We start from the raw sequence: 18,293 nt of genomic DNA on the forward strand, positions 1-18,293 counted from the left end.
GCTCCCATCCCAACCTGGGGTATGCTAAGTGTGGATCAAATATTACTTTTGCAGCCCGCAAACACCACCGTTAAACAATGGCTGATTGTTTTCGGTTGGCAATTTTCACAAACACACGGTCGAATATGTTGCCGCATATTTTACACCTTTGCCACACGCAGACTGGTGCATTTGTAAAATATTTCTGTCTGCCGCTTGTTCTAATGCAGTGACGAAAGAACACACCCACGTGAAGCTTCCCACGCTTTATCGAACTCATCTCGGATGCACTTTTTTCTTGTCTGCTGCGAGCTGCAGAGCATAGGTTTTGCAAGCAACGCTACAGGCAGAGGTTTGGAATTCCGATTGCGAGAAGATATGTCGCATAGTAATGAACGCATGTTGAAACAATGATTAAAAATGTTGCTTCACTTGACATCTCTGAGGCGACCTCCAGGGTGATTTTTTATGCCCGCATTGTTCTAGGCCTCAACGTATATGAAACTATAATTGGGTCGATATGGAAATTTTATTAACACCATGAAGGCTTTTCGTCTTCAATCAATAATTGAAATTACATCAAAAGGATCTCCGGGATCAATTGGCGGCAGTATATCCTTTGGTGCCGTGACCAGGATGTAGTAGAGATATTCAACCGGTGCCTATTCCTGAGCCTTGGCGGGGATGGGATTTGATTCCCGGGCCCCGTTGTGTGAAGCGGTTTGGCAGCAGTAAAGATATGTTCTGCTTAATACTTTTGAAAGCTATGAATATCTTCACCATCATATTTATTGGTACCATGACCAGGATACACGGAAAGCATTTCAATAAATTGCGTATTTTTGACAACCAATTTTTAAATGGTTTTCACCTTTAAATTTATTGGTACCGTGACCAGGATTCGACGACCAAATTCCTTTGAATTGTCAATCTGTACCCCTTTTTTCCTCAAAAATCTGAGCTAATGTCTGTTTATGATGTAACGATGTTGGTCCTCGGGCGTCCACTGCTCACCAGATTAACCCACATGATAATCCAAGGGCGTGGGGCATGGCGAACTTTCTTTCACTTTTTTTGTTTTTGGCACATACATTGTCCTCCACAGGTTCAAGGAGACTGTCTTTGCGTTGGATAACACAAAACAAAAACCGAACCGAAACCTTAAACACGTCCACATCTAAGCCAGCTCTAAAACCGATACGTCCGCGAGCGGAATTTCGCGTTGGATGATGTCGAGATGACGAAATCAATCAAATCCAAAAAGCTTCAACATCCGGTCGAACCTGATCCGACCGCAACCACATCATATCGCCAAGCGATATGAAAAAAGGCCAAGAAGAACGCGGTAAAAGATGAGAACACTGGGCAAGAAATAAAAACGACAGCTTCGATTACACACTGCCTCATTCTACTCGAGTCGGGACGCATTGGCCGACGCCTCATCAACATTATTAATTAATCACCCTCTGAGGTGCCCTGAGCAAACCAGCCAACCAACCAACTCTACCGGCAAAGCTTCTAATACCATCTTCCATCGTTCCTTTCTTCCCGCCCCAAACAGCGCTGCAATCTGGTGTTTGGCACAATCCGTCGCGTACTCGGATTACGGAACGGCAAACAACACGCGGAATGGAACAAGCCTCTGAAGGCCGGCCGACACTAATCATCTGCCGCAAAAAATCGGCAAGGGCACAAATTTAATACGCCGTCGCTAGGCTTTATCCCCCGTCCCGGTGCGTATCGCTCACGGGGAGGATTTCGGAGGGACTCGATCCGGACTCTTGCTTCTTCTTCTAGCCTTCTGTCTCCCCCAAAATCGACCTTCTAGTTTCTGTGTGTTTCGACTTTAGGCTAAAGCCTCCCTAAGAAAAACCTGTTACCGCACACAGCAACACACGGAACGGGACCAGAACACCCCGCCAAAAAAACAAGTAAGGTAAGTCGACAAAACATTAACTCCATACTCGATCGTGCTCTAAAAACGTGCGTGGGTTTAGTTTGAGTCGTTCGTTCCGAAATGTGGAAACCTGCGGAGGCTTAGCTTCGAGCCAAACCTTCTAACTCAAGCTTCGTGCATTCGGGCGAGCTAGTTTCACTAGTTTTTCGATGGCCCCGCAAAGATGATCTCCTCCGGCTCGCTACACCAAATATGACAAACACAGACCAGGGCAGGAACGCGCATCAATCAATCGCACGAAAGGGTGAGTCGTCAATCTTGTGACAAGCCAAAGGTTCACCGCGATCACCAAAAAAAAAAAAAAACAAAACGTCGGCGAAAAATTGACACTCGTCGCCTACCCCCCTTTCGGTTCGGTTGATAGATTTAGATATCCTCCCCAAAACAACTGGGGATGATCGCCTGGTTTGAAGCGAGTTTTTTGTACCGGATCGACCGGTGTGTTGATCGACTGGAACGGATGGGTTGGTTGGGAGATAAAGTTTTGAATTTTTGCCATTAGCTGTGTTCATCACGCTTTCGAGGATCATGTTTCACGGTACACAACAAAGTGTCACCTGAAGCTACACGTCAAATGCCATCGATTGCGGTGAACGGGGATCAGGATGAGAGCTGGAGCTCTAGTTTCGTTAGTGACAGTTGCGGGAATTGTCATCCAATAGTTAATGAATCGCTCCGGATCGGTTGATCCAGTTTATTTTGTGCTTCAAACATTTTCTCATGCTTTGCAGTTCAAGATTATTGAAGAATCGATTCTTTTTGGATTTCAAATATTCTTCTGCTTCTTCTCCGCATTATTCGTGTGCTCTTAGCGTTTACTACAAATCATGGAGATTCATCTTCTACCGTCTACCAGCTCAAAGATCAGGCGTGGCAAACCGGCATCCTAAGCGTCCCTATAAGGCGAACGAGAAACGTGGTCAAGAAGACCCTGGCCTACAAAAAAAACGAGAATCCTAATCCGCAGCTGTACTCATCTGCTCGGAGCACTTTACGGTACGGCTTCCAACAATCTGGTACCGATCTCGTGCTGCAACTCACAACCCAAAATCTACCAGAGGGCATGCTGCACAGATGCACAACCATAACGGATGCGCAGAGAAAATTGGTTTCCTCTCGTGGGCTATTGCACTTTTCTGCAGCAGTAGATCCACCATAGCCGATACGATACACGCGAAAACCCCTTCTAGCCGGTGCCGGGGCTGACGACGCCCAACCCATCCAGATTTGTGGAAATTATGCCGAGAATAATTTTTAATACCCAGTGCACAACACAGTGGTCGATCGGCAGCAAGCCGAAGATTAGAGATATAGATCGTGAGTGTTTGTGTGCGTGTGTATGTGGAGAGTTCATCCCCGAGAGGCGTCCTCGATGCTGTGTTTTTCACGCTTCCGGGACTGAGGTCCAGGTTGGTCCAGCCCTTTTCGACGGTGGCATGATGTATGACAGATTTACGGCTCATTGCGGCTGGTGGGCACCGATTCGAGGGGGCGAGATCAATCGCTTGATCCCTCGAGCAATGGCGATACAAGAGATTAACTTACGAATGTATGGAATGTAACACACTGTAAAGGAAAACAGGGAACACGTGTGGGTTGAACAAGTATTTTCATTTAAAACCCGTCACGAGCATGTTCCACTAAAATTCCCTCTGTTTTGTTTGGTAATTTATTCATAAATCCACCAAATATTAACCCAAAGCCCAAAAGACCCAAAATCGTCTGCTAATGAACGTAAACGAAGAAAAATGCACCACACTCAAGCATACATGACGGGCCATAAATTATGCACCAAATACTCAATTGAATAATTGCATTTTTTGCGCCTGCCCGCCAGCAGCTTTTATAAACGAATAAATAACTTTTGCCTTCAACCCTTCTCTTTTTCCAAACAGGCGCAAAAAATAGAAAAATCTTTTTCCAACAGGCGCAAAAAATAAACACATCCAGAAGAAGTAGATTGAGATCGGAAGCAATGACAATCAATAAACCGTACAAGGGAAAACACATTTCTTGTGCGCCTCCCCAGCAATGATGCAATGATTTGCATGGTGCTCGTAGGCGCGTCCGTCGTTTTGGACACCGCAAAAGGACATATCAACAATGATAAATACCCTTTTTTGTGTGTGTGCTGCTTGCCGGATCGAATTGGACCACCCATTTTTACACCCATCGAAGGAAAGCGCCCTCAAACGATTAATTTCGAGTAATTCTTACGAGCGACGACGATTCGAAAGCAAGTTGTGGAACGTCAAGGAAGGAAACAAAAAGAAAAAGCACGAATCGCCCCAAGGGATCGTATTTTGCCTCGCGTGTGTCCCTTGCCCCACTCCCAATGACACATCTGTCATCTTGGTTTCGCGCGGATTCGGGTTCCGGCGCAGGTTGCGCAGGAGAGAAGGAAAGAAATCATCTCTCTGACCGTCCGCCACGGCAAACGGCGAGGTTCGTCGCTTTCATCCACCCAAATCCCAACGTCCATTAATGAATGAACGATCGCGTTCCGATGACAGGCTCGTATTTACTCTAATTTGTAGCTTCCATTTTAATCGTTATTTTTAACTGCTTCCTGTCCTCTCACACCTTCCTCTCGTTGCCACCTCCCCTTCAACTCTTCATTCTTCTGCTGATGATGGCTGATTGTCGTGCTGCACGAGCGACCCCCATGCATTCACAGGTGAGACTGTGTGTATCCGAAACGAAAGCGTCTGGCTGCATCGAACCTCGGTTTGGTGAAAATCACCACCAGCGTGTGATGCGGTTGATACACACCAACTCTTACCCAAACCGCCGCCGCGCATAGGACGGACAGCACGTACAAGCCTCCAACGACACTAAATAAAATAAAGAGCGAACCCTCAAATCTAGGGGGAAAACCACAGCGCACCGATAGCCAATAGCCGATAGTTGGTTGAAAAATGGTTGGAAAACATTTCATTTCCCTCCCATTTACCGTGCTCTCTCCGTCTTCGTCCGCCGAGCGGTTTGTGTTCATTCACATACTTCAACTTCGAAGATGACAAGTTGCAGATATGCGGATGCGGTTTGCTTCCGCCGGGTTACACGTTCGCTCGCCGTGTTCCGTTCCGTCGCTCGGTGGAACTGGTTCGGAACTGGTGCATCCGAACGCAAACCCCGGCTACCCCGAAGTGTCCCGGGCAGAAGAAATTCGAACCACTACCGACCGGTCCACTTTCTGGCATTCCGCTCATGAACTGAAAGTAAAATTAAATTTATGTATCACTTTAATTCAATCCCCGCTTTCCGCGGTTCGTACTCACCACCAGGCTCCTCGCTCAGGTTTTGCATTCGATTCGGTGTCTCCAGCAGCCGGTCCAGCTTTTCCGTTCCAAACACACGATTTGCTCCAGTTCAAGCCGCGTCCTCCACCCTCCACTGTGCGTTTCGTCTCTTTGTCCCTCGACACGGGCAGCTTATCCGGGAAGCTTTATATTTTTCCTGCCTGTCTCCGCGCGAGGTTCTTTTCAGTTTATTTCGTTGCAACACACACACAGACACACCCGCAGGGTCTTTAACTGACCCTGCCGCTGCCGACTAGCGAAATACTTTTCGCACTGCGCAACTGCGCTCTCTGCCATCCAAACGGTTCGAGTTTTTCCTTCCTTTGGAGCCGTGCTACAACAGTGGGCACGAGGCACGGTTCGCGTTTTTGATGCTGATTGCTCTCAATTTTTGTCTTTTTGCTGCCTTTTTGTTCTTCCTTCGGTTGTGGTTTTTACCCGGCAAAAGTGAAGAAAGCATCCGTTAGTGAGGCCAGCATCAGCCACCTGGATGTAAAACAAAACAAAAAAGCAACACAACATCGACCATGTATGCAGAGGATGCAAAGCTCGGGGACAGTAAAAATGGCATTGCAAGAGGAGGCTTGTTTTATCTATCCCTGCCTTCGGGAGCTACCTTCCAAGAAATGTTAGTGAATATGTGACAGCCTAGAGAGGACTAGACTTGGTGCTTTCAAACGGATTTTGAATGAAACTCGTTGTCACTGGTTGCGGGTGGCAAAAACCGATCCACCTGGACATGTGACATGGTGAAGAAAAATGGAGAGGCGCTAATGTCGGGGCGCTGTACATGAGGGAAGGATGTAAAGCATGGAAATATAATTTAAAAAAAACCATCATCGATGTCGTGAATCGCACCGACCGAAAGAATGTGGCACGAGCTACTAACCGATACAAAAGACTGCATCAAGCGACGAACCCTCTATTCCACTAAGCTTCCGCCTATTGCCGATTTGTTTTTGGAAACTATTTCACTAGCTTTATTTTTATCTATTTTGCTAAAAAAAAGACGAATTAAAGATTGCAAATGATGAAACCCACAACCAGCCTCTTAAAGAGAAAAACGGCAACCAAACCAAAAAAAAGGCCCCTAAACAGCGACATAAAACACGATGTCAAGACGTCTGTTTTTGGCTTGTCCGATACGAATCGGCCAAACGGTGGTGAACGAAACTGTCGCGATGCCAACGAAAGCGTGCCGTAGAGATTGATACCCGGTCGGTCGGGCTGGACTCGGGCGATACGCCAACCACATTGCCTTTAGTCCGCCGTAAGTGTGTGTTTCTGTAACAGTATAATTAACACGATCGTTAAGATTTGTGTCTTCGTGAAAGTTTTGACGCATATCACGGGGGGGTTGGGGTCGAAATGGATTGTCCAGCTTAGGAGAAAGAAGACATGTGTGTGTATTATGTCCCCCAGAAAAGCGAAAATGCTCGCGTGATTCGTTAGTGTTTCGTGCCCAGATTTGATGACAGTGGCAGTGTCCTCTTCGTTGTAAAATCACATAAATTGCCTTAGTGTTCGCTTCCGTTTCTTTGAATATCTGATGCAGTCTGTCTCCGTTCCATTTGTTACAGTTTTGATAGTCCTCAGCTATTTAGCTTCTGACGTATAATCTAACGCTTCGCAGCAGACAACAAAACACAATCTCCAGTGACATCGCTTGCACCGGCAGCACGCAACCCCCGAGCTCGCCATTCATAACGGGGACGAGAAGACGTTCGGGATACTTTGCACAAGCGACGAACCTCCAAAAATGGGCACAATTCAGTGCAGGTTGGTGATTTCGCTTCCATTTTTCTTTCTTCTTTCGCTTCTTTTTCGATCGCGCGGGATTGTGCGTGTCGCGTCATCCGTGTCCTAAGGCACTGGAAGATCTTTCACCAGAGTCCCTTTCCCTTTGGCGCTCATTTTTTGGGCCGCTTCTTCTTCTTCTTCTTCTGCCCAATCTAGCCTTCACGATCACTTCACTTTCATTGATGGAAGTGTGCGAGCGCGCGTGAAACGGAAGAGAAAAGGCAAAAAAAACGGAGCAAAACTAAAATGATGAATTCCTTAAAAAGGACAGTGAGCTACTCGTTTTTGTCTTTTTTTTCTCACTTATTCGGGCCAAACATTTTGGGCGCTCTCCATCGTTGCGGGCGGAAACGAACTGCAAGGTGACCGTTTATGTAACCGCACCCGGGAGACTTCGGGAGGCGGACAGCAACGAACTCCCTCCCCCCGCGCGAGTAGGGCGGACATACGCCGGCAGGGAATCGAACCGGTGGCACGGCCGCCCGTTCCAGTTTCATTGTACCGTTCCGTCAATCAAAAGATGAACCCACAAATCAATTCTGGAGCTTCGAACACCGCTCAACCACACAAAAGCTCATGCTAAAACCGCCTCCTGCTCGTGAAGTTTTGGATGTGGGAGCAGTAAACAGGCACCGGTCAGTGAAGTGAGTTGGTGCGCCTGGTCGTCCGATTGAAGAGGAATCACTTAGCCCACCCTTAAGGGGGTCGGTACCGTCGGACGCGGTTTGTTTGCCTTTTGCGCCCGGGTTAATAGGTATTCGTTCGATCGTTCACCACAGATCGTCGTCCGCTTCTTCGGGAGGGAGTTCCAAGCTGAACTAGAAAGTGTACTTCTGGAGGATCTTCGCCGGCATCTCTTCCACTGGTAAGATTCGGTAACGCGGCATCGTGCCCCAAACCCCTGGGCGCGTGACTGATCGAAAGTAATCGATTTGAGCGTATGAATGGTCTTTTGGCGTGAATCGGTTTTGAAGTCGATCTGTCAGAAATCTGGTTCGAGTGCGTTCGATGCCGACGAATGCCGACGTCGAGAGCCCATTTACGTTTCGGTACGTCAATTAAAACGACGGGGGCGGCCGAAGCAGAGAGAGAGTGAGCCAGGGATCTTCCCATTTTGACATCCACCGCGCTATAGAAACGTGAGCCAGTTGTCAGTTGGATTTATTAAATTGTAATGGACTGTGTGTGTGCGCACGCGTTGTTATTATATTAGCGTGATTTTCATTTCACTCAGACCTAATCGGTCCGCCGTTTTTTGTTTGACGCATCTCCTGCATATCTTTTATTGATCAGCTTTTATGCCACAATGGGATGGGATGTTACCCGCTTTGTTTAGTTGTTTTGTGCCGCGGCGTATTATAGTAATTAAATTGCCAATTCATTAGCTTTCAATCGCAGATGCGCAGGAGATAAAGGATTTTTGCCGCCTTATTATGTAGCATGCCAATTCATCATATAGCTAAATTAAATTAGCCCTTAAAAACGTTACTAAATGAGCCTTTCAAACTTTGCTCCGCTGGATCATTAACACCTCTTAATATCTTGTGGGCCGTTATCTTTTCACGCGAATCCATCTTGTAACGATAACGATTTGATTCACGCTACCCGGGACGATGTTTGCACAAAACGTTCACCGGCACAATTGAAACGCCTCTCGGTGGCTGCTCAAACCTAACCAGACCCCCCGCTACGAATTTAACACTTTGCGCAATCGCTAAACGTGATCTTATCACATCATCTCTCGTGCTGGCTGATAGATAACTTCACCAAAAAACACATTACAAAATTATTTTAATTATAGTAATAAGGGTAAGCTCAAGAGCGGAGCGAGAAAACGAGCGACGAGTGTGGTTAGCAGAAGAGCGCTTGCCTGCAGGCAACGGAAGAACCGCCCGAACCTGTCTATTTAAGCTCATTTCCATTTCTCAACGAGCTGGCGAGGTTTTGCGGTTCGCCTGTGGGGCAAGCATTTGCTTTGCTCTACACGTTATGATCGAAGAAGAGCTGCGTCAGGCAGGTGGTGTAGTATCTGCTTGCCAAATGATTACCAACTGGCAGACGCTTGCTTGAGAAAACCCTCCCTGGAGCAACTCCGTATTCTGACTCAGTACTAGCCCCCGTTTCTGGGTGCAAAACTAGAGCAACCAGCCGGGCCCGCTCGGTACAGAAAAACACAATTGCCAATCCTCGGAAATCGCTGCCGTATGATTATGACCTCCAGCGGCCTAAAAGACATACACACCGAACAAGTGCGCAAAAATGGTAGCAATTGAAAGCGAAAATTCTCAGCTATTCAGCAGCGCGCCACCGCGTTTGCCTAATCGTGAATTGACAACAAAAGCCTGCCATATGAGCCACTTGACCGGGCTCATCTGGTGGCGGTGGTTCATCGCCGGGCACGATTATGGTAAAACAAAATTCATAAAGCGAACCACGAGCGTTGCAGCTCGTTTGTGTATGCTCGCGTGTGTACCCGGGTGGGATTTTTTCTCAGTTAATCATCATTATGCTCTAAACAGAGGGGGGGAACAGTGCACAGGGGAACCAGTGCAGCCGACTCGTCTTAACTCGTTGCACCTGTCCAAAATGACGATGACGACGACGACTCCCCCATTGACCAATCCAACAGATTGTTCATTTTGCTCTCGATTTCAGAGACGACAAGCGCGCTTTATCACATCAGACCGACCCCACACATGGGGTTGCAGATAGCCCACATATGTGTGTGTGTGTATGTTGCATGATCGTTTAATGGTGAGAAAATGTCGTTCCAGGTTGAACGATTGTGTGGCCTTTTTTCTGCCACAATTAGGTTTCAAGAATAGAAATTAAACCCGGTTTCAAGGTAATAAAAGAATGCTTAGCAATTGCCCAATTCTTTGCGGATGCGGACCTTTTTTTGCTTTAGGTTTTTGCTGGCCTGCACCGTCTTGATGATTGCAAAAAATGGAGGAAAAATATGTATTTGCACTTCATTTAGGCAAAAATCCGCGTTTGTAAATCAAAAGACTCAATAAGCGACGAACCCGACGAGCGGTTAAGCGGACTTCAAATAACGGTCGATTTAAAAATCATAAAAAAAAAATATTTTTTTCTGAGTTTTTATAGCAACGAAAATAAAACATAAGTATATTCAAGATTATTTAAAAAATTAGAGTAAGCAGCACAACATAATTTTCGCATGAGACAACCTTCAAGAAGCGGCCAAGGAGTGCTCTTCTTATGTTCATGAAACAAAAAAGCGCAAAGCGCATCAATGCTCAACCCACCCTGCTTCACATGCGCAAGGTCGTGAGCATTGATTGAGTAACACCTCAAACACCACACTCTTCAACTTCTTCATTGCTCGCCTTTTCACCAAAGAGCCACCCTGGGTGCGGTACAGAGAGACAACGAAAAAACCCTCGGACACTGCCGGCTGAATTCAGATCATTCCTTTTTTACACCTCAAAAGCCACACACCACACGCTAGATCAAATCGAACTGACCGACACTTGAACCCTGACCTCTTGGCAAATGGCTGCTCCAGCTGGACAGGGCAGACGCGAGAAGACGAGTCTCGGTCGGTGCCACCTGAGCCGATGCCGAATGAAAAGGGGCAAGGCCGCTCCTTCATCATCAATCCACACAACGAGAGCAGCAAGCCTCCACCGTTTTGCGATTGATGGTGTGTACGTGTTGCAATTTAACTTGTTTCTCCTTCCTTACCCCTTTGCCACCTGCCCTACCTATCGGAAACATCTCCGAAAAGGTCCCGAACCCCGAGCCACGAGAGTCCCTCCAGAATGAAGTGGCCCCTTGCGAAGACACGGTCTGAATATGTTAATAAATATTCATAGCACTTCCAAAAACAGACATTTCGATAATTCAAGTACACCTCATCTTCAACGGCGTTGCTCGGGTTTTTTTTTCCTTTCCAACCCGAACAGGCTAGCCGGGCCAGGCAGAGTGAGTCGATTACAAACCGAACAACTGTACCCGTAGCTGCCTACAGTCAGTGGCAGCGGCAGCTCAACTGTCTGTGCTCGGTACACCATTTAAAGCACGTCAAACAGTAATAATAACAGCTACAAACCGGTGGAATCTGTGGTGCGGCACAACGGCCAACACACCGTCCGCCAGCCCGAACCAAGCCAAACAACGCCTCCCGAACTGAAGCAACATGATTCCGGGGCGAACAATGTTCATTGAAAAATCTAATGTTTTGTTACGGATCTTTTTTTTACCAACTGACTGCCTTTATCCGCCTCTCGAAGGATGACACGGCTCCATATGAGGGATCCGTGCTAAAGATGCGTACGAATAATACATCGTTTTCGGTTTACTTGCTCGAGGGGGGGGGAGCGGTTGCGCGCCCCCAAAAATCTCCCAACGTGTGGCTGGAAGATGATTTATGATTTATTTTCTGCCAAAGCTGGTGGCGAGCAGCAGAAAAATGGTTGTTTAGCCAACGGGTGAACAACACACTTCATCCCGCGGGTATGTTGGGGTATGTCGTAACGCGTGACACACACACACACACAGACGGCCAGAGTGTTAGTTTTTTGTTGACAAGAAACCATGAATGAGAGGACCTTCTGCTTAACCACTTTTGACAGAGCATTGTCGCGGGTTCGTCGCTTGGTTGAGTCTTTTGATTTGCGAGGGTTCATCGGTTGCTGCCGTGACTTGCTTTCCAATTTCCCCGTTTGCTAATAAGCGATACAAATCGATTCGGGGTGGTAGCTTTGTCCACCCAATTTCCAATCTGTCACACTCCCAGCGGGTCATCTTCTTCCTGTGGAGCATTTCCACGGGTATAGATTTCCAACGGGCCGTTTGCGAAGATCGCAATCAAAACTGGAGCCGCTCGATTCGGATGTGCGATAACGCCACGCTCGAAATCGATATTGACGTCGCGGCCAATCGCTTTTCTTTCTTCACCCGGAGAGGTCGCACTCCGTGTGCAACTTTCTCGGCCTCGGTCGTAGAGGAAAACCACTAACCGCTCACGGTGCAGGAATAAATCAAATCATGCTCATTAGGGAAAATAAATCAAGCCACGATTTAATGCCGCCATACCGAACCGGTGCCCGGGCAGACAGTGTGTCAGACGCACAAGCGGACGCTCGTCAACTATTATCGCGCTGTGACATAAAATAGAAAACACGATCACGGATCTCCCTTCCCGCTTTCTCGCTAGTCGTGTCCAAATTTGATCACATTTGCCATTCGAATTGTGGATCAGCGTATACGCTTTACGGGTTTTTTTTTGCCAATGCTTCATCTGCTCGAATGTGTCACTTCGCACACGTAATCGCACACGACAGCAGCTGAACACGAATCCCTCGCGAGCCTTCCCGATCAGCCTTAAACAACACCAGACATAAATAAAACATTAAAGTTCATTCATAAACGATTCTCTCCCGTTGGATTTGATTTCATGTCCAACGGGTGTGCTCAGCCCCAATCGTCAAGCACACGCGCGCGCGATTGGTAACATCGGATAATTAGTTTGCCCGGTTGCCGTCTGCCCATTTGACTAGCTCCCCCCAAAAAACTGGGAGCGGCTTCTGCGAGGATGATTTTACATGATTTTTGATGATTTTAGTGTTGACAACGGTGTTGGTTGAAATCAAAAGCGCAAATTTATTTGCACCGTCATTCAAACCACCCCTGTCTGGTGGTGAAAGTGTAATTTTGTCACGTACCATCGCGGGCGAGATGTTCCCGTGGCGAGCAGATGATGAGTTTGATTTGCTATAAATAATTCAAATTATTTCGCACACAATTCCACACCCAGCAGCAGTAAGCCGCTTGTGGTCCAGCGTTATTCCTTGCTCGGGAAGAATTACACACACCGGCCCATCCTTGATCATTATCATAAATTCACCGTGCTCAAAGCTCACTCGTGCGCCCCCGGTGTGTGTGTGTGTTCGTTTGGGGTGGGTAATAAAGCGGTACATTAAAATACATCATCGTGATACGGCCGGTTCTTCGCTTTTCCTTTGCGCGGGTGCGTAACGTTCGGGGATTCGTTCTTAAAAGGATTCCGCACAGGATCGGTTCCGTGCAGCTTCCGTGTTCCGGGCACTAAAATGAATGAGAAAACGGTTAAGACGGACAGTAACAGATAAAACGGAATGGAGAGAGAGAGAGAGAAAGCAACAAACCTTTTGGCCGTCACTGCAAGCGCAGTGGAAAGTGTAAAACGCCAATCCATTTGGTCAATTTCACCCCAAAATTACCAACCGCTTGTCTTGCTGCTCTGCTGCTTCTTCTTCTTCTTCTGCACGGAGGGCACAACAATGGAGGGCACCCGCCACTCGTTGGGTGGTCTGTCTCAGCGCCCGCCCCTGGGGGGTAGTGTGTTTTCTTGCACCATTATGCAAAACCATTCCCAGACGGAGGGAGCCTGAGAACAGGACCCATCCCATTCATCTTTTCACATGGCCCGTGTCCTTGCGTCCTTGCGGTGAACGGTTTATTGTTATGATTATTGTTATTGTCATGCTGTGTGCAAAAACCCTCCCAAAGCAAAAAATAATAATACGTCCCTAAATTCAATTCAATTAATTTGAAGCTTTCGAATGTGGATCTGCGGTGTGTGTTTCTTTGCATTAACAATTCATCTTGCCGGTTCTGTCTGTTCGGGGGCTTCGGACTTTCGGGAGGGTAGCACTGTACGATTTCTTCCAAATAAACTTTCCCATTTTACGGCAGGTTAATGTGATCGGGGGTTAAATGATTTAACCTCCGCGCCCGCACTGGCATGTGGTCGTCTTCCATAACATAAATTGTGATGTACTTGCGAGCCGAATGTCACCGAAAGTTGGTAGTCTTTTTGGGATATGTTTAACTTTCTTTTGGAGAATGAATTTTTGTTATTGATTTAAAATAACCAGTCACCTGTTGACACACGAGTCGAACTCGTGATCTCAACTGATAACTTTGCTCTATTTATGAGCGTTGTATTTATGGGACCTCACAATTATTCTCAGATTTATTATAAAGAGCTTACTATTAAAACGATTTTGGATAGAACAATGAACTTTTCAAACCTACTGTTCATCCAAAATCATTCAATTTTATTACTGAATTCATTTGCTATAATTCATCTCATCCAAAGAGGTCTATACTTTTATTTCTTAGTGTTGTACAATTCCCGGTAATAAAGTATAGAAATGTAAATTATAGCGCACTCAAGTAGTAATCTTATCTGATGACTAGGCTTGAGGCATTTTCTATTAATCGGTGATATCATCTGAGACATGTCATAGAAATATATAATTTGTAAAAAAGTCTACTAGAGGTCACACTCGGTTTTTTGCTTGTATTGCTACTCCTATATCATTTATAGTCATTAGTCAAGGTCAAAAGGAAAGCTATTGATACCGATGTATATCATAAGTTCTTAGTGTAGTTATGCCATAAATTTAGTGTACTATAATATTCAATTCAATAGTTCAAATATCTTCAAAATCTTTCAATAAAATAAAAATAAATAAAACAAGAACAAAAACTGAAAAATTCCCACCATTACATTAATTGCAAAAAAACAAAACATACTAAAATCGTCTGTTCAAAATTATCGTTCCTCGAAATCAATATCTCTTCTTCGCCTTTAATAAACACACTAGGACTTTTTTCCTCAGTTTACAACCTCAATTATGATTGTAAAAATTAGCTCGCTCGAAAGAAAAAAAAAACTAAAGAAATCAACCAATCACCGATACCAGCCCACATTAAACCATTTCACGAAACCCACCAATCGAACAAAGCTTCGTCCTTATCTGATTGTTTTTGCATGCGAGATACGGGGACCGCGACCTTAGGACCGATAACCGATGCACACGGGAAGGAGCAGCGTACAACAAGAAAACATTGAGCTTATTGGGGTTCGATAAAGCGAAAAGTTAATAAAGCAGACAACATTATCGTAATGGGACGCACGGAGTCGCAGAAAATTGGCAGTTCATGTTTGAGTGGTTCGCTAATTGAAACGGCATTAATTTAATTTGCTTCGGCTCTCCGGGCTCGTCGGTGCCGGCGACATGCACGGTGCAGCGTCTTCTCGGCCGAAGGGCGACCTCCACCCGAAATCGGTCCTTCTGCTCCTGCCCTTCCCGAATCGAGCCGTACGTCTTTTTGGCTAATGTTTACAAGCTTTACAGCGACCACCATCACGGCACCAGCCGATGATGATGAGGTAGTATTGTAAATGAATTAATTTTATAGCTTTCCCGATTTATGGTGGGAAACAGTTGGGCCGTCTGGAGATCGGGTGGATGAGGGTCCCTCGTTGTCGGACAAATTAGCTACAGAATGCAGATACATGGTACCCGGTGTCTTTCTAGTGCGTAAGTACGCCCAAAGAGTACTCAACGGTCCGAACCAGCTGGCCTATATTTTTAAAACGCAAAATGTTTCTGTGATGTAGCGAGCAAGCCGAGCGAAGTGCGTATTTTAATTTTTTGATCAGCTGTAATTTTTGCTTTGCCCTTCTGCTCCTTTTCAATCAGATGTTCCTCCAGACGGTTGACTGTTGTTGCATCAATCAGGCAAATAAAAGCATAATATCGACGTACAACATGCCCTTTACCTTTTACGAACTGAGGTTGCGAGAGAGAAGAATGAAGAGAAGCAAAAGGGCTCCGGTGCAAAAAAAAACTACTCATCCGCATGAAAATAAAATCACTTATTACAGTGAATAACAAGTTTAATGGGAACTCATCATCTGCTTCCTCCGCGGCCAAGCTTTTGTACCATCGGCACCGCGTACTAATATAGCACTTTTTCATCCTCCCTTTCGGTTCCAACCCTTCCAAACCCGCCATCAATCCTTGGCCATTCAAGTGAGCGAAGGTAATCGCGGATGATGAAATAATCATCACCGTACATCTTTAGTTTCCTCCTTAAAAATAAATACCTCGATGGCTGCCAACACGGCGCACCGGAACGGCGGTTGGCGTTGTTGCGTTTCAGGGTTGGTCGCGGATGATTGTCTCATGACTGCATATGGCAATATTCCTTCTTGCGACGCGCAAAACCCCCCATTAAACGGTAACGCTTCCACATCTCGAAACAGCCTCGTCGTTGTATTTTTTTTTTTGCTCGCCTCGCGAATCGATAAATTGATGTGATTTTTCTCGTACGCATTTTGCCGCATCAGCAGCAGTTCACCTCGAGTGCCTCGGTCACCAGCAATACAGCGCAGCTAATACACTAACACCACAGCTTTTTTAGCCTCACCATGAAAGAGGGTGATCATTTGCTTTAATTTTCACCTCATATCCGCACACAGCGACGGTGGTGTTGGTTGTGTCGCACTACTTCCACACGTGGTTGAAGGAATTTTCCAGTGTGCAAGGAACGTTGCATCGCGCACAAATGCATCGCACACACGGTAATGATGCGCCGAGCGACTCATCAAAGTGACGATTCGAGTAGTAGCGCTTCGATGAGTAATGGGAGCCGGGTTGCCGATGAGAGGTCCCCCTCCGATGAGTAATGGTTCCGATGATGATGTTTTCATTTCCGTCCAGCCGTGTCTTCCACCTCCACTGGAAAAAAGGCTTCTCTCGACCGTGTTTTCATAGTAAAACACACGCGCAAGTACGGTGCCCGCTCGATTGGCGTGCAATTATTTCCATCGGCAACAATGTCACGTCGGATGGTGTGGCTTTTGATTGTTCCGCGATGGATTGGATGCTGCTACTCATCATCATCGGCAATGTAAAAAAGGCCCTGTAGCGTGTCGGTCGCTCAGCTCATTTGTACGATCCATTTGTCATGATATTGTTGATCATGTGTGCATCTATTTGTCATCTTTTTTATTGCTACCCGAAGGCAAGAATTCTGCAATGAAACACATTAAAGTAAGACAATCGTTTGGTTGGAGTGTGGAATTTGTTTTTTTTTCCTGCCCTTCCGTTAGAGTAATCTACTGGAACATGTTTTTGCTGGAGAGATATCTATCAAGGGCTTCCTATCTCTTTAAAGTCAAATGAAACAAAGCGTCTCTGATCTGAGATATTGAAGCGATTATGTTTTTTTTTGTTTTAAAGGACTAACAACTCCATTTATTTGGATGAGGTTAGACATCCGCAGAACAAACACATAGAACAAACGTGAGCTAGATTTATCCAGATCCTCTTCTAGGGCACTCACAGGATATTGGAGAGATCTTAAGAATTTGGAGTTGAATTTCTAGCTTAGATTATCTTTATCCTTAGATTTATAATCAGGCCTGGATATAAGAGAAGAGTCCGGAACGAATTGAATAGCATTCTTACCATTCAATCTCTATCGCTTTACAACAAGATAAACCCATCAGTTATTAAAGATTAATAAAGATTCTATTGGAGAACACTTGAGTAACTCTCGGTAATGCTTAATGTTATCCCAACCTGTAAGAATTCCTAACTTAATAATAATCCAAATGTAGGCATCAACTTGTTACCAAACATTACCCAATAAACCCAGATATTCCGTAGCTCTCACCAATAATACGCGAAACTTCAAATTTCACCCCAAGCATATTGGGTCCACCACTTCACCAAACCCTTCTGTTTGTCTGTTTGTGGTCGCAAAAATACGCGCGATGATTCCGACCAGCGGACGAAATCCCAATCACTGTGATCCCGGCGCACGATGCGGGTGTATCTCTCAGCTCTCAGCCGACACCTCCATTCCTTGCTTGCATCTGTCTGCGCAGTAGTGCTGGAGGTAATTTGATTGATTTTATTGCTCCGCTTTCGCGGGCTGCTGCTGTACCAGCAGCCGATACCTGCGCCCGGTCCACCCCAACCGGATGACCACGTTGACCTTACGGGCGTCATCGTCAGCCACAGCAGCAGCAGCAGCACGTACGCCAAACGAGCCAAATAATAATAGCTCCATACTTTCGCGCGGAGCAGAGGGAAAGGGGACAAGGAGGAGTTCGTTTGAAAAATGGTCTACCAACCTTCGGGCTACCACGCGTGAGATTCTGCCCGACCGATATCGATATTCATAATTTTAGGGGTTCCTTCCAAAACACTGTATAGAGACACTGTTGGAGTACCCCGCCTAAGGGAAGCTGGAGTGGTAAGGTACGGTCGGTTGGTAAAAGAACCTGAGGGTCCACGAGCGACCCAGGCGGCGTGACTGTATCTAACTCACCGCGGGGAACAGCAACCCATCCCGTCCTGAATCTTCGTTGTCCCTCGGGCGGGCCCGACTATCGACCGTCAGCCTAAGCATCGACTGTAACCTCTCTGTGTACACGCTCCGGT

At 46.2% G+C, this 18,293-nt stretch overlaps 1 protein-coding gene across 1 annotated transcript in view; it reads left to right on the plus strand.

The window, feature by feature from the left end:
* Positions 1 to 1,179: 1,179 nt before the first annotated feature.
* LOC118517150 (histone-lysine N-methyltransferase MECOM-like) overlaps positions 1,180 to 18,293 on the plus strand; it is a 45,341-nt gene continuing 28,227 nt past the window's right edge. Inside the window, exon 1 of the mRNA XM_036063011.1 lies at positions 1,180 to 1,915. The gene's annotated coding sequence lies outside the window, so the exon portion shown is untranslated. The remainder of the gene's footprint in view (positions 1,916 to 18,293) is intronic.

Source organism: Anopheles stephensi, unplaced genomic scaffold (assembly GCF_013141755.1).
Source record: "Anopheles stephensi strain Indian unplaced genomic scaffold, UCI_ANSTEP_V1.0 ucontig54, whole genome shotgun sequence".
In the NCBI taxonomy this organism is placed as follows: Eukaryota; Metazoa; Arthropoda; class Insecta; order Diptera; family Culicidae; genus Anopheles; species Anopheles stephensi.